The sequence below is a fragment of the Gastrolobium bilobum genome, unplaced genomic scaffold, assembly GCF_033153095.1.
Source record: "Gastrolobium bilobum isolate Gb01-03AN ecotype WA unplaced genomic scaffold, APGP_CSIRO_Gbil_v1 utg33132, whole genome shotgun sequence".
NCBI lineage: Eukaryota > Viridiplantae > Streptophyta > Magnoliopsida > Fabales > Fabaceae > Gastrolobium > Gastrolobium bilobum.
The window spans coordinates 174,751-189,323 of NW_026897088.1; positions in this window are offsets into that span (position 1 = coordinate 174,751).

Genomic DNA, 14,573 nt, shown 5'->3' on the forward strand with positions numbered 1-14,573 from the left:
GGGGTAGGCTCTGAAAGGTTAGGGTCATAACTAGGAATGTGTTCAGGGATCTCTTTAGGTTCAGGAGCTAGATTTGATGATGAATAAGGTGCAGGAATGAAAGGAAAGGAATTTTCATAAAAGATGACATTTCTGGATATTATAATACTGCGATTAGAAAGGTTAAACAACACATATCCCTTTGTACCTTGTTTGTATCCAAGAAATACAGTTTTCTGGGCTCGAGAATCAAATTTAGTTAGATGACATTGAAGAGTAGTGGCATAGGCAAGAAAGCCAAAAACTCGTAGATGTGTGAGAGTAGAAGGTTTTTTGTATAGCAGCTCGAAGGGTGTTTTATTATTGAGATTTGGAGTACACAAACGGTTGATTAGATCAATAGCATAGGAAACTGCATAACACCACAAGCTTATGGGTAAGTTAGCTTGAAAGAATAAAGAACGAGCTACATTCAGAATATATTGGCGTTTACGTTCTGTAACCCTTTTTTGTTGGGGGCGATTCAACGCAAGAACGTTGGTGTTCTATTCCTTTGGAACGATAGAAATCATGCATAAGGAATTCTGCTCCATTATCGCTCCTAACTGTTTTCACTGAGGAGTGGGATTGATTTTCAACATAAGTGAAGAAGTACTTTAAATTTTTACGTGCTTCACTTTTGTCTTTTAAAATAATAGCCCATGTGCATTTTGTTAAGTCATCAACAATGGTTAAAAAGTAACGATGACCATGTAAAGAAACAGAAGAAAATGGACCCCAAATATTTGTGTGTATCAATTCGAAAGGAGAAGTAATTTTAGATGTGCTAGACAAAAATGGTAATTTTCGTTGTTTAGAGAAATGGAAGACATCACAAGGGTCAATATTATTACAATAAACAAAAGGAAAATGCTCAGACATAGTCTTCATAATTGGTTGGGATAGGTGTCCAAGTCTTTGGTGCCATATCATCGAGGAATCAGAAGAAACCTTATTGAAAGAGCTATCTTTGATAGAACCCTCATGTGTCTGTTGCAAAATGTACAATCCATCGATTTGCTTAGCTGAACCAATCGTCTAGTTGGTTGAAATCTGTTGAATGAGACATGTTATATCACGAAAAAGAATATAACAGTGAGTATCTTGTAAAAGCTTGGTAACTGATATCAAATTAACACGAAATGAAGGAACATAAAGAACATTCTTTAGAATTAGGGAGTTTGATAGATGTACATTGCCGGACTGAGAAGTAGTGATTCGAGCACCAATAGGTAGGGTGATGTGTATGGGCTTTATAGACTGGATACACGAAAAATTGGAAGCTATGTGCGTGATGTGGTCAATAGCTCCTATAATAGCCCTAACCTAAGTAATTAGCAAATTACATGTAATTAAATAATTAAGCATGTTTTAGTGAGTAAAATTAAGTATGAGGCTTAATTAAATAAATCTGAGTCACTTTGGAGTTAAAAAGTGTACTCAGTGAAAATTAAGGGGAATAAATGGGTACTGGCGAAAGTGCCCAAAATATAAAAATAAAAATTGTAAATATTCCTAGAATAATATTCCATACTTTTGGGTAAAGTTTGGTGATTATTGGAGTTAAATAGATAGACGAACTAATACCCACGTGTTACCACTTAACTTATGTTAAGTGATAAAACAAGAAAGAAGACCCAATTCCCCCAGAAACCCGTCGACGCCAGAAAGAAGAAGAAGAAGGAAGAGAAGAAGAGGAAGGAGAGGAAAATAGAGAGAGAAACCTAGGGAGAGCAATCCTCCACCGATTGGAGTGATTCAAAAGCCTAAACCACTCTAAATCTTCCCCTCTTTCATAATCCAAGCTTAGTTCTTAGTGGGGAGCTTTGTGTGGTGAGATATTGGCTCTCAAAAATTCAGCCCTTTGGTGAAAATTGGGGTTTTGAGAGTTTCTACCTCCATTGAAGCTTGAGGAGCCATCAATCCTTGGTTGTGCAATGAGTTAGGGTTCAATGAATAGTAAATTGGGGTTTTGATGAAATGTTGTTAAATTAGCTATGTTCTGGGAAGAATGAAGCTTAGAGCATGTTATGGAAAATGCTAGGAATGTCATTTAATCGGTAAAAATGAGCCTAGTTAGTTAAATGACTATACTTGGTATATTGCAAGATTATCATGCTTGTTGAAGAGTTTTCTTGCAATTATGATCAATGGATTGGCTTGGTTGGTTGTTGATTATGCCTTGGTGTTGTCTAGGATTAAGGCATTTGGACCAACCGTAAGTGATCAACCATTGGAGCAAGCTATGGAGCTTGATTAGCTCCATTGGATAGGTGAGTTCATGCTTATGTTTGGTATGAATTGTATAACTTGGTTGATAGCTATGAGATGTTATTGGATGCAATATGTGTTAATTGCATTAAACCTTGTGTAGGTTTTGTTTGAAAAGTGGAGTATTGTAATTGACTGACTGTGGAACCTGTTAGTGGTGAACAAAGGTTGACTGAAACATTGAGGTAAGCCTTCGGACCTTGGGTGTAATTCCCTTGACTGTTCTACCAAGCCCTGAAAGGGTAGAGGTTGTGATTGTGTATATAAATGCAATAAAATAGTGTAATGCTTTGTTATACGTATGTGTATGCATTTGGTGTGGCATAGGATGGTGTTTCCCTATGTTGGTATGTTGCATGACGATGCGTAAATCATACTTGGTAGTTAGCTGGCCAGTAGGACTATTTGCATCTGAGTTTCCTTAGGACAGCTTGAGAGCTCGAGGGATTTCTCCTAGAGATGTATTGCACTTTGCATAGATATGTATTTACTGCATTATTATTGTTATTGCTATTACACTGATATGGAACTGTGGGGTGGAGAGATGCTCCAAGGACCCCTGGTTTACTGGATATATTCGTATATCTCACCCCGTGTTGTGGGGACCCCCTTTCAGGTAAGGATGCTGCAAGAGCCACCAGTGGCAAGTGGCCATATTTGGATTAGTATATGCATGAGGATCCTATATTTTGATATTATACATGTTGTTTTGTAGCTCACATGTATAGGATTGTAATTCATAGACCATTGATAGATGTATGATTTGTATATTGGAATGGACTTAGCCTATGCTCATGCCTTTGGTCATCTCTTTTGTTGATGGGAGCCAAGGGAATGATCATAGTGTTTTGTAAGCTAAGTTCCATGAATTGTAATGAACATGATTTGTAATTCATGAGTACTTTAAGTTTAATATATGTATGTTCATTAAGTATTGGATTGTTGAACTGGAAACTAAATTAGGTACCTAGTGCTAAATTGGGAAATGTTGAGAAAACAAATACATCATGTCCGGTTGACCAATTTTTATACCCAATGTGATGGAATTGGACTTTGATGTCTCTATGGAAGTTGTAGACCTTTCTCTTAGCTTTCCATAGAGACCAAAATGGTGTAATTTGAGTGAGTATAGCTCAAGTTATGAGTGGAAAACCATAGGTAGGTTAAATGACCTTGTTTTGGGTCACCCAGCCCTGTGGATGGCGCCTGGGGCGCCAGATTCACGCTTGGGATGCCAAATTACGAGATCAGACAGTAGCATCCACGCTTGGGGCGCCAACTTTCTGTTTTCCCACGCTCTGAGCGCGGATCTCACGCTGCGGGCGCGGGGGTTTTGGAGGTTTCGCACCCTTTTCTTAGAAAATGCATAACTTTGGCTACGGTGCTCCGATTTGAGCGCGGATTGAACCCACGCGTAGCTAATGAAAAATAACATAACATAGTAGAAGATGGGAATCATAAAAGGAGTTTAGAATTAATTTGATAATTAAAGTGATGAAGATATTTCACGACGTATTGTCAAGTAGAATGGGAATACAATATTAAGTTTAGTCCCACTATTCCGTGAAGTATATATAGTTATGATCACGCACTTGGTTATTTAAATCCGGCTTGTTTAAAAAGGAAAAATTTATCCGGTTTTCTAATTGAACCAATGTGATTGTAACTGCTCTTAATGTCGTACGCAATGATAACAATTCGGTTCTAGAACGGGGTGTTACAGCTCCAGTGTCCAAAACCCAACGAGTTGGACCAATACCTGATGGTGTGTTATCAATGTTAAAAGCAAAAGTCTGCACTATATTTGTTGAGTGATTTTGCTTTGAACGTTGTAAGAGTTTCATTATCTCCTGATATTGTTCTTTCGAGAAGGCAGGGCTAGCATCAGGTTCTTGTTTGTCATTTGTATCATGAAATTCATCATCAGATTCTTGAGAAGCAAAGTTTTTTGTATGTGGTTTCTTGGATTTGTATCCAGTGGAAATCCATGTTTAAGATAGTAGGTCTCGATCGTACGGTTGGTTCATTTGCAATATATGCAAAACTTGCTTCCACGTCCTCTCCCATGGCTGGGGCGAATTTGTTTACTTGACCTTTGTTGCTCAGTGACATTGATGAAAGATTGTGGCTCATTGATTCCAGGAAAGCTAACTCCCAGCTTCAGACGTTTTTCCTGTTGAATAATGAGTGAAAATACTTTGTTTACACAAGGTAAGATCAAGAAGCATCACCTGAGCTCGTAAACTAATCGTTCAGTCCCTTGAGAAACCTTATAACACAATCTCTTTCACAAGCATTCTTGATTTGCGTTGCAACACTACATGTACATGATGACAACACCGGTTGTAGGCTCTCAAGTTTATCCCACAAAATTTTTAACTAAGTGAAATAGTCAAAAATAGACCTATCTCTCTGCTGAAGCTTGAAGATCTCATCTTGAAGATCTGAGATTCTGAAAACATCTGTTTGAGCAAACCTGTCTTGGAGATTCTTTCATACATCACTTGCTTTCTCCATCCACAGAACTAATTGAGCAATTGATTATGTGATGGATCTATGTAACCGAGAAACCACCATCGTATTACACCTCTCCCAAGCTCCAAATAGAGGATCATATGTGTTTGGTTTGGTGATAGTTCCATCAACAAATCCGATCTTGTTCTTGGAGAGTAACGCCATGCGCGTTGATCTCTGCCAAGTACGGAAATTATTTCCATTCATCGGCAAAGAAACTAACACCAACGACGAACTTTCATTAGGGTGGAGATAACAGGGATTAGAAAGGGAATTAGGATTTTCTGGTTGTTTTGCCATGTAAAGAAAGAGAATCTTGCTGAGAGAAACTCAGGAGAAAGGAGAAGAAAGGATTCGGATACGAGAGCTCTAGATGAGCTTTGATACCATATTACAAATCAATAAAGCAAATGAACATAAACTTATCATTGAATGAATACAAGCTGGTATATATAAGAACCATCTGCACAAGATACAAGACGTCTAATATTGGCGGGAATAGTTAAATCTAACGCAGCTGATTTGGTTACACAACAAACCCATGCAGTGGCTGAAACTAAAATATTACACGTGCATAAAATAGTTGTGACTAATATATCAATCAATAACTTTCACTTCCAAATGCAACAAGTAAGGGAGTTAAAGTGACAGGATCAAAGAATGAGATTTCAGAGCTACACTAGAAAGAGTTGTCCCCTCTAGCAGCAGGAATGAAAAGCAAAGAGCCTCTCAAATTAGAAGATGAACAAAAAGTTGATCGGCAAGAAGAAGCACTTGGTCTGTGTGGGTTGCAAGAAATAAATCAGGAGGAAACCAAAGGCCCAAAGATTTCAATTGAAGATCGGGGTCAACAATGTGTGCAACAGAACAATGATAAGAAAGCATATCAAGTAACAAAGGCTGTAGAAGAAGAATGGTTCGAACAAAAACAAAGAGCAGAAATAGTTTTTGAGAAAAAGGAAGGACCAAAGATTGCAAAGAATGACGAATTTTAAGAGGCTTCCGGAGAATTACTCAAAAGAGGGAGAGGTAAAACAACTCAAACAGTAGAAGATAATAACCCTAAAATAAGGGGAAATGCCCATTCATGCACTAGAAGCTACCACTTCTAAAGAAGAAGGACTTGCACAAGTTACAGTTATGCATTCAAATGCAAAAATTATTGTTGAACTAAAAGGTGAGATTGATAAGCCACAAGTAAATCAACTGCAATCTCCATCTACAGAATTTTAGCAAAGAGCCACGTGAATTAGATAAGTTCAGTATGAAAAAACCTGATTCAAAGGAACAGAATTCAGTGCAAGTGTGGGAGGGAAAAGAATCAACTCATTCCATACAAGGCACTACAGCATCATAAGTTGTCGCTGATAAAGTTGTTGAGCCGTCAAAATTTTCAAGTTCATCATCATCCACTCAACAATTTGAAGTTGAAGATACCTCTAAATATGGAACTACCTGTTTGCCAACACCAAATGGAGTGGTATTTGTTGGGTTAAATTTTAATGAGATAAAAATAGAAAATAGAAAATAGAAATGTGAAGAGTTTTCTAGTGAAGAGTCATGTCCTTAGGTTTGTGTTAGTGGACATTAATGAGTTTGAAATTATGTCAGTTAGAATATTAATGAATCAGTTATGTCAGTTATAAAGTAATGAGGGTGTTATGTGTGGAGTTATGTTTGTCAGTTTTATAGCTTATAAATAGCCTTTGATAGTTTGTATGAAATGTAGATCAAGAGAAAAAGAGCAAGAAAGCAAGAATAGAAAAGAAAAGTTTTTTTATAGATACACAAGAATGGTTGTCTCTTGCATCTGTGTGGATATTCAATTCTAACAAATTGGTATCAGAGCTTAGGCTATGGAGGAAAAGAACGAGATGGAAGTGCCACTCTTTTATGGAGATAAAGATGAAGCATTGGTCTTCTTACTTTGTCTAAAAGAATATTTTCAGAGAGAAAAAACATTTGAAGAGAACAAATGGCAGGTAGCCATGAGAAGACTCAGAGGAAGCGCAATCAAATGGTTCCGTACATGGGACTGCCGCGACTTTAATAATATGTGGAAGGATTTTCTAATGGCCTTCATAACAAAATACTTGGCTGGACGTTTTGATCTGATTAATGAAGAAGATGAAATCTTCAATGATGATGATGAAGATGAGGAGAATGATGCGGATGAAGAAGAGATCGAGATGGAGGAATCCGAGGTTGCCAACGGGAACGCATCCGCGGAGGAGATTGACGTGTCAGAACGCGTAAGAAACGACTCGGAGAAGAAGACAATGGAGATGACTGCGGCCGAAGGAGCCGAGATAGAAGAGGAGGAGAACAAGGGAGCCGAGATAGAAGAGAAGGAGAACGAAGGAGCTGAGATAGAAGATGAGGAGAACGAAGGAGCCAAGATCGAAGCAGAGAAGGACGGGAACGACGAGTCCATTGTCGAGGTAGAAGACTTCGTGGAACCTGAGTGTTTGGAGACAGAGTCGAAAATCGGAAAGGAGATTGAGAAGCCGAGGTGCTTGATGGAGACCGCGAATCCGAGTTCCGTGTTGATAACCGGGATGGGGGAGATCCCGGGTAAATCACCGAGTTCATGTTTTGGAGAAGAGCTCGACCTCGGCGTGATGAGGTTGATGTCGGACACCGACATAGACGCAATTCGGGTTGGAAGTCAGAAGTCGGAGACTGCATTGAATTTATGGTGGAAGTGGAAGATGTCGACACCACCGAAAAGAGACCATTTCCCTGGAGGACGGTGGTCTGAGATTCTATCGATGAGGCGCATGGAAGCTGGACTTGATGAAGAAGAACCCGGCGATGAAGAAGAACCTAGCGATGAAGAAACTGAGAGCGAAAAAATGGAAGGTGTGATTGTGGATAGGGAACCCGGTGATGAGGAGCCTAGACTTACTTTTATGGCGGAATCATTTTGGCTCAAGCGTAAACCAGAAGAAGATCGTGGGGCGGAATCAGAAAATGATGAGTTGAGTTATTTGCTTGATGATGGAAATCAACGGTCCTGAATGAGTGATGGGGGTTACTGTGGTTGAAGAGGCCCAACGTGCTATTAATGTAGCACATGTTGAATCTGAAAGTATTAAAATTGGCATAGGTGTTGTAAAACTAATGGGACGTTATAGTGATACAGATACTGATCAGTATGATGACTTGTGTGATGATCATACGTGTAAGAATCGATGTGGAAGTATATCGGAGGATGAGGTCGATGGAGAAAAATTCAAGATTGTCTATCTTCCCCCAATGAAGGAACCGCCGGACAAAAAAAAAAAATTTGAAGAAAGGAGTGTAACATGGAAGCAGTGCAGCAGCGCGGAAAAAATCAATCGGTGGAAAATTCAAAAAAGAAGAATTAAAATTTAAAGGGGAGTTTTGTTGGGTTAAATTTTAATGAGATAAAAATAGAAAATAGAAATATGAAGAGTTTTCTGGTGAAGAGTCATGTCCTTAGGTTTGTGTTAGTGGACATTAATGAGTTTGAAGTTATGTCAGTTAGAATATTAATGAGTCAGTTATGTCAGTTATAAAGTAATGAGGGTGTTATGTGTGGAGTTATGTTTGTCAGTTTTATAGCTTATAAATAGCCTTTGATAGTTTGTATGAAATGTAGATCAAGAGAAAAACAAAAAGAACAAGAAAGCAAGAATAGAAAAGAAAAGTTTTTTTTATAGATACACAAGAATGGTTGTCTCTTGCATCAGTGTGGATATTCAATTCTAACAGTATTAGGCAGAAAGAATGGTATTACAGAGAATCAAAAATGCATTTCAAAAGACTAACCAAAATCCAAAACCCCAAAATGGTACTCTACCTTGCACAAATGGAGCTTGAATATCTCACAAAATCGTCGACTGACAGTGACAGTAAACGTGAAAATAGAAACTGGAAACTGAGGATCTCGTTTCAGAGTGAAAGGTTTTCGAGAGAGGGAGAGAGTGGAAATGAAACTAGAAAATAGAATGACATTTGGGTCTATATTCTTAGCTTTCGACGGCTCTGTATCCGTCAAACTCTCTCACTAGCTTCTTACGTCCCAAAATTATATTTCGGTGCAGAGCCAATTCGCGCAAAATTGTTTTATATATTTTTTTAAAAAAAATTAATGAGTTTAGCGGCAGGAAAATTTAATTATTTTTTTTATTTTTTTAGTGGAGGTTATATTTATTATTATTTTTTCTTATTAACTTTTACTATTAATTTTATTATCATTAAATCAAAATTAAATTAACAGTTCTCACTTGATGTTATTTTGTAACCGTTGATTTGATTTTGATCTAATGATAATAAAGTTAATAGTAGGAAGTAGTAAGAAGAAAATAATAATAATAAGTATAACCTATCCTTTTGTTTTATTTTGCGTTTCAAGTTCCATGGATCTCTTTAGAGAACTTAGATAGTGTCATGTGGCACGACATCAACTATTCAAAGCCCTTAATTCTTAAAAAATAAAACTTCAAATAAATACTTTGTTACAAGAGGAAATAGAGCAAAGCCCATATTAGTCATAATACCGAACTACTTTATGTAATGCAAAATAACTAGAAGGCTGTATATATCCATGTCTTTTGTAGTTATGACCGTAATTCGCACAAGTTTAAGGTTGAAGAGATTTTTAATTATTTTATACAGACAGATGATCGTGTTCGGTTGATTTGAGCAAACCTAATTGTTAATGTGGAAGGCTAACAACATTTCACTATCCATTTTGACATGGCATTGCCTTGTGCAGGTTCCAACAAGTCAACTTCTATAAATATGTGGATCTGATTGGAGATAAAGATTCTAAGAAGGGTAAGAGGTTTGGATTGCTGAGATCACGCAATGTGATGCCGTTTGTGACTTCCCCAGGAATCCACAAAACTCATTAAAAAAGTATAAAAATATTTTCATGACTTCCCCAGGAATCCACAAAACTCATTAAAAAAGTATAAAAATATTTTCATGGATTAGTTCACAGAACTAAACATCTCCCGCCTAAATTTGGGGGCATACCAAACGGACAAAAATATCATTCAGACACCCCTGAATGGTCAAACACCCTAAATTAGTAGGTGTGCAAGGTTTAATTCATCCATAGCATCTTCGACAGCCAGCATCAACGGAAAAAAAATTGGTTTATATGTGAAAAGAAAACCTATTTAACAAAACGATGTATTTAGTGTTTAACATATATTTGGATGAAAATAAGGATAGATGTTTTATCAATAAATTGGTCAACATGTCTTTAATTGGGAATCAAAAAATATTTTTGTCTAAATTTTGGACAGAAATATTTGCTCTTTTTTTTGGAATACTAGGGAAAGCTAAAACAAAAATAAACTTAAGAAACTACCCAGCACATAGTCTAAGGAAGGAAACACCTATTTCATCATTTCTTAAAAGATGAATACAATTATTCGATGGTTCGATGAGCTCTTGCAAGCTCCAGTCTTGATCTTGATTGTGGGAGGCCAGTCAGTCTGCCACTTGGTTACCCTACCTATACGTGTACATGATATGAACCCTTTAATCTCTCCTCAAGCAAGTCTGGATGCGGTAAATAAATGGAGACATCGAATGTTCTTTTCTAGTAGTGTGACTTTGGAATTTCATAATGTTGAATTTGGCAGTGAGTTTTGTCGTTGGATTCAATTAATCCTTTAAAGTAATACAATATTGCCTTTATATATGGGTTTAATGTTTCTTCAGTTACTGGAGATAAAGTTATCTCCAATAAACCCAAAACGACGTCGTTTTGAGGTTGAAAAAAGATATTTTTGTAATTCTAATTTATTCTAGAGTTATATTAATGTTATCATTATAATTTTTTAATCTTGTAACACCAAAATGATGTCATTTGGGGCTCACTAGAGACACATTAAACCATTATACCCATTTCTGAAGGCATTGGCACCTTGTATGTAATTAGTAGTAGTCTTCGTGAGTTGAATCAGTGCTTTTTCTAACTCTAAAGGATTACTTTGCTGAGGAGGAAGTGGTTAAACCGGAGGAGATGGTTGCAACTGCTATGATGACTTGTAGAAGAAACCTGGGTGATTCTTCCATCTTGGATTGTAGGTGTCACCATATTGGTTCTTTTGGGGTTTCTCTGATCGAACTAAACCTCGTTCACTTGAGTTGACTCTGGTGCTCCTAAGATGTCACACTCCCCACTAGCATGATCACCTGCACACACTTCACAAACGATTGATGGAGCATTGATGGCTGAGACTTGGAGAGTTGTGAACTGCTTTGTAAGAGCATCCAATTGTTGTTGTTGCTTCTTGTTTATTTGAAATATTTATTCATTTTGAGCCAACAATGTATCATACCCCTCTAATTGCATTATCCCCTCTCTCCTTGGCTACATTGAAGCACTATCAAACTCCTGAGAGGCTAATGAGTCAAACAACTCAAGTGCTTGAATGATCCTCCCACAGCAGCATTTACCATTAATCTTGAAGCTGGAGTCATTTCAGAGAAGAAAATTAGAGCACGTTCCTAAGCCGCTAATCCGTGTTATGGGCATTTTCTGAGTAGTCTTTTAAATCTTTCCCACGCTTTATACAATGACTCATTGTCATTCTGAGCATAGTACGAGTTCTCAGCTTTCAGCTTAGCTAACTTGGATGAAGGAAAAAATCTATCTAGAAACTTTGTCGACAGATTATCCTATGTAGTTATGCTTCCCTGAGGTAATGCCTGTAACCAACTCATGGCTATGTCTTTCAATGAGAATATTAATATCCTCAGCAAAATAGCATCTCGAGGAACTCTGTTCATCTTCAAAGTGTCGCGCAACAGCATAAAATTCTCTAGATGAAGGTGTGTATCATCGGCACCTCCTCCGCCAAATTGATCACCTTGAATCAACTACAATAGTGATGGCTTGATTTCAAAATTGTTTGCATCCATTGGTGGCCTCACAATACTTGCATAGGTGAAAATCTAGCTGAAGTCATGTAATCTCCTAGCGTCCTTGGAAGGAGTGGTAGTTGATTTTCTTCCATAGTTTTTCCTCTTTCAAAATGGTAGAACTTGACACTTCTTCTTGCTTAATTTCTCTTGCAATTTTTCTATTTCTTTTTGTGGTTTTCTCTATCTCTGGATTAAACTGCAAAGAGTCGGTGTCAACGATACCTTGCATAAACTAGAAAATAAAATAATTAAATAAAACTAAAGAAATTAACAAAAACAAAATTAAATAACAAAAAATAAAGTTCCAATCTAAAATGCTTACAGTTACTGCTAATGTTGAAAATACTAATCCCCGGCAACGGCGCCAAAAATTTGTTGCGATTTCGGCAAGCGCACCGGTCGTACAAGTAATAAAGTGTAATGAGTAAGATATCATTCTTACAAGGATTAGATTTCAATCATTAATTCACTATTACGCTTAAGTTGGACAATTGAACAAGAGAATTAAAGGAAAACCAAACTAAATAACAAAGCAAGAAGGTAATATCTGAGTTACTTGACAGTCAAGAAATGTAGTTAGGATTTCAATTTCTCTCAATCTTCCTTTTTTATTATGAAGTAAAATCCTTAATTAAACGTCCTTTTAATATCATCAATCGATTTCTGTAAGTTAATTAAGACTCGATCCCTTCAAATTCTAATTTTTTTACTCTCTTTAAAGAATCCTTGTTCCCCAGTTATTCTTCAAAGAAAATAGCATTAAATTCAAGAATCATAAAGATTGCATTATTCCTATGTCTATCCTTAGAATCGTAAGAATTAATGATGAATTTATCATGTGCGGTTCATGTACCAATATCCCTATTGTCATACACTCACCCTAGACCAATCTACAAGATCAAACTCATAGAATGCATGAAGAAAAGATAAATTTATTTAATATTAAAAGAAATTCGACATTAAAGATTGTTCATAATAAAAAGGTTTGATTGGGTTTCATCTAGCCCTAACTACAAAAAAACTTAGCCTAACATAGTGGAATCAAGAAAACAAGAAAGCTTCTCAAACTCCATTAGTGTGATGACACGGTGAATCTTCAAGGTTTCGCTTAATCTTGAATCCAACCAGTCTTCGGTGCTCCAAAGCATGAAGAATGCGCTTCTCCGAATAAAACTATGCCTATAGTGTATCTTCATGAAATCATCTCCAACCTCATAGTGTAACAAACAATGACTCGCACTAGTATTTGGCAACATATATATATATATATATATATATATATATATATATATATATATATATATATATATATATATATATATATATATAGGGTCAGGATCATTTTATCTCGATGTAAGTTACACTCTCAATCTTGATCATTGATCTTATTTATATCTAACAGGTCTAATTTATTAGATATTTGAGTCGTCAAATGCAAGGAAATTAATTATCATGATTTGGTATAAGACGTCTTATTCTTACACCGGTGTAAAAATATTATGCCTTATAAATTTAGAGGACATTTAAGATGTTTTTTTATGAGAATGTTTTTAGTGCATCCATCGTACTAAATACTCGGTGCGATGGTGCTATTATAACTATGTACTCCGAGGAGTACATATTGTAATATTAAAGTTATTTTTCTCTCTCTTTCTCTCTCTTTACGTCAACCGATAAGTTTCTGAAGAGAGAAAAAAAGTAACTTTAATATTATAACTATGTCCTCCCCATAGCACATAGTTATAATAGTACCATCGCATTGAATACTCGGTGCGAGGGTTGCACTAAAAATATTTTCGTGTTTGGGAATCAATATTAAGCGGGAAATGGAAGGAAAGGGAAGGTTTTGCTTATGTCTTCCTTTTGTATGTGAATTTTTAAAAATAGGGGAAGGGAATAGGGGATTTTTATAAAATCCTCCAATACATTTCTCACTCTTAAAATCAAAGTTTCCCAATTTGGAGGTATAATAAGGAAAATATAATAAATTACTTATGTGCCTTTTCTCTCTTTCTCAAATTTTTTTATTTTCTCTTATTCAATTCAGAAACAACCAACCCTGAATTAGAGTCAAGCCAAAGTTTGATGTCGGATGCCTAAGAATTAAAGTCATTCAACTCACCCATGCAAAACGGAGCATGAAAGTATTTATTGAAAATTGGCTTCTCCAACTGATGTACATCATAGGACATGCAACCAGATTGAGATTCAGCCATGGGTAACCCAAAAAGATAGAAAATGGGAACCGAAAAGAAATAAATGAGTGCAAGTAAGAACACGTGATGAGCTTCCAACTTGTTATGTATTAAGAGTCAAATTAAGCATGAAATTGATCTAAAAATAACCAAAAGACATATGAGAATTGTAATTAAAGTGTTATTTTACTCTCTGTAATATTCTCATAAGAAATTATCGTGTTTTGTAGGAATTTTGGCTTAGTGAAGAAGATCAAGTTGGAGAGCTCTTGAGAAGCGAGAAAAGCAAATGAAAGGATCAAGTGAGTCGGCGCCCCATCTTTATCTCTCAGTATCTTCGCGCCTGGAGCACCAAGTACGGCCCTAGAAGCGCCAACCTACCTTTTTCCTCGCGCTAGCAGCACTATCATGGCGCCTTTAGCGCCAAGTCCTCAAAATGCCATGTGATTCCCCCGTGCTAGTACCGCCAGCAAGCCAAAAACGTCTTTTTAAAATTCGAAAATTTTGATTCTAATCTAATTTTTGAAGATACGATAGAAGATTTGGTGGGATTTTAGAGATATTTTTCCCTTCGACATAAAAGTCAGTTTTTGGAAACATTCACAAGTGGAAGAGGAAACCAAAGAATTCTGAAAAAAGAGATCAAGAATGAGGTTGAAGGAA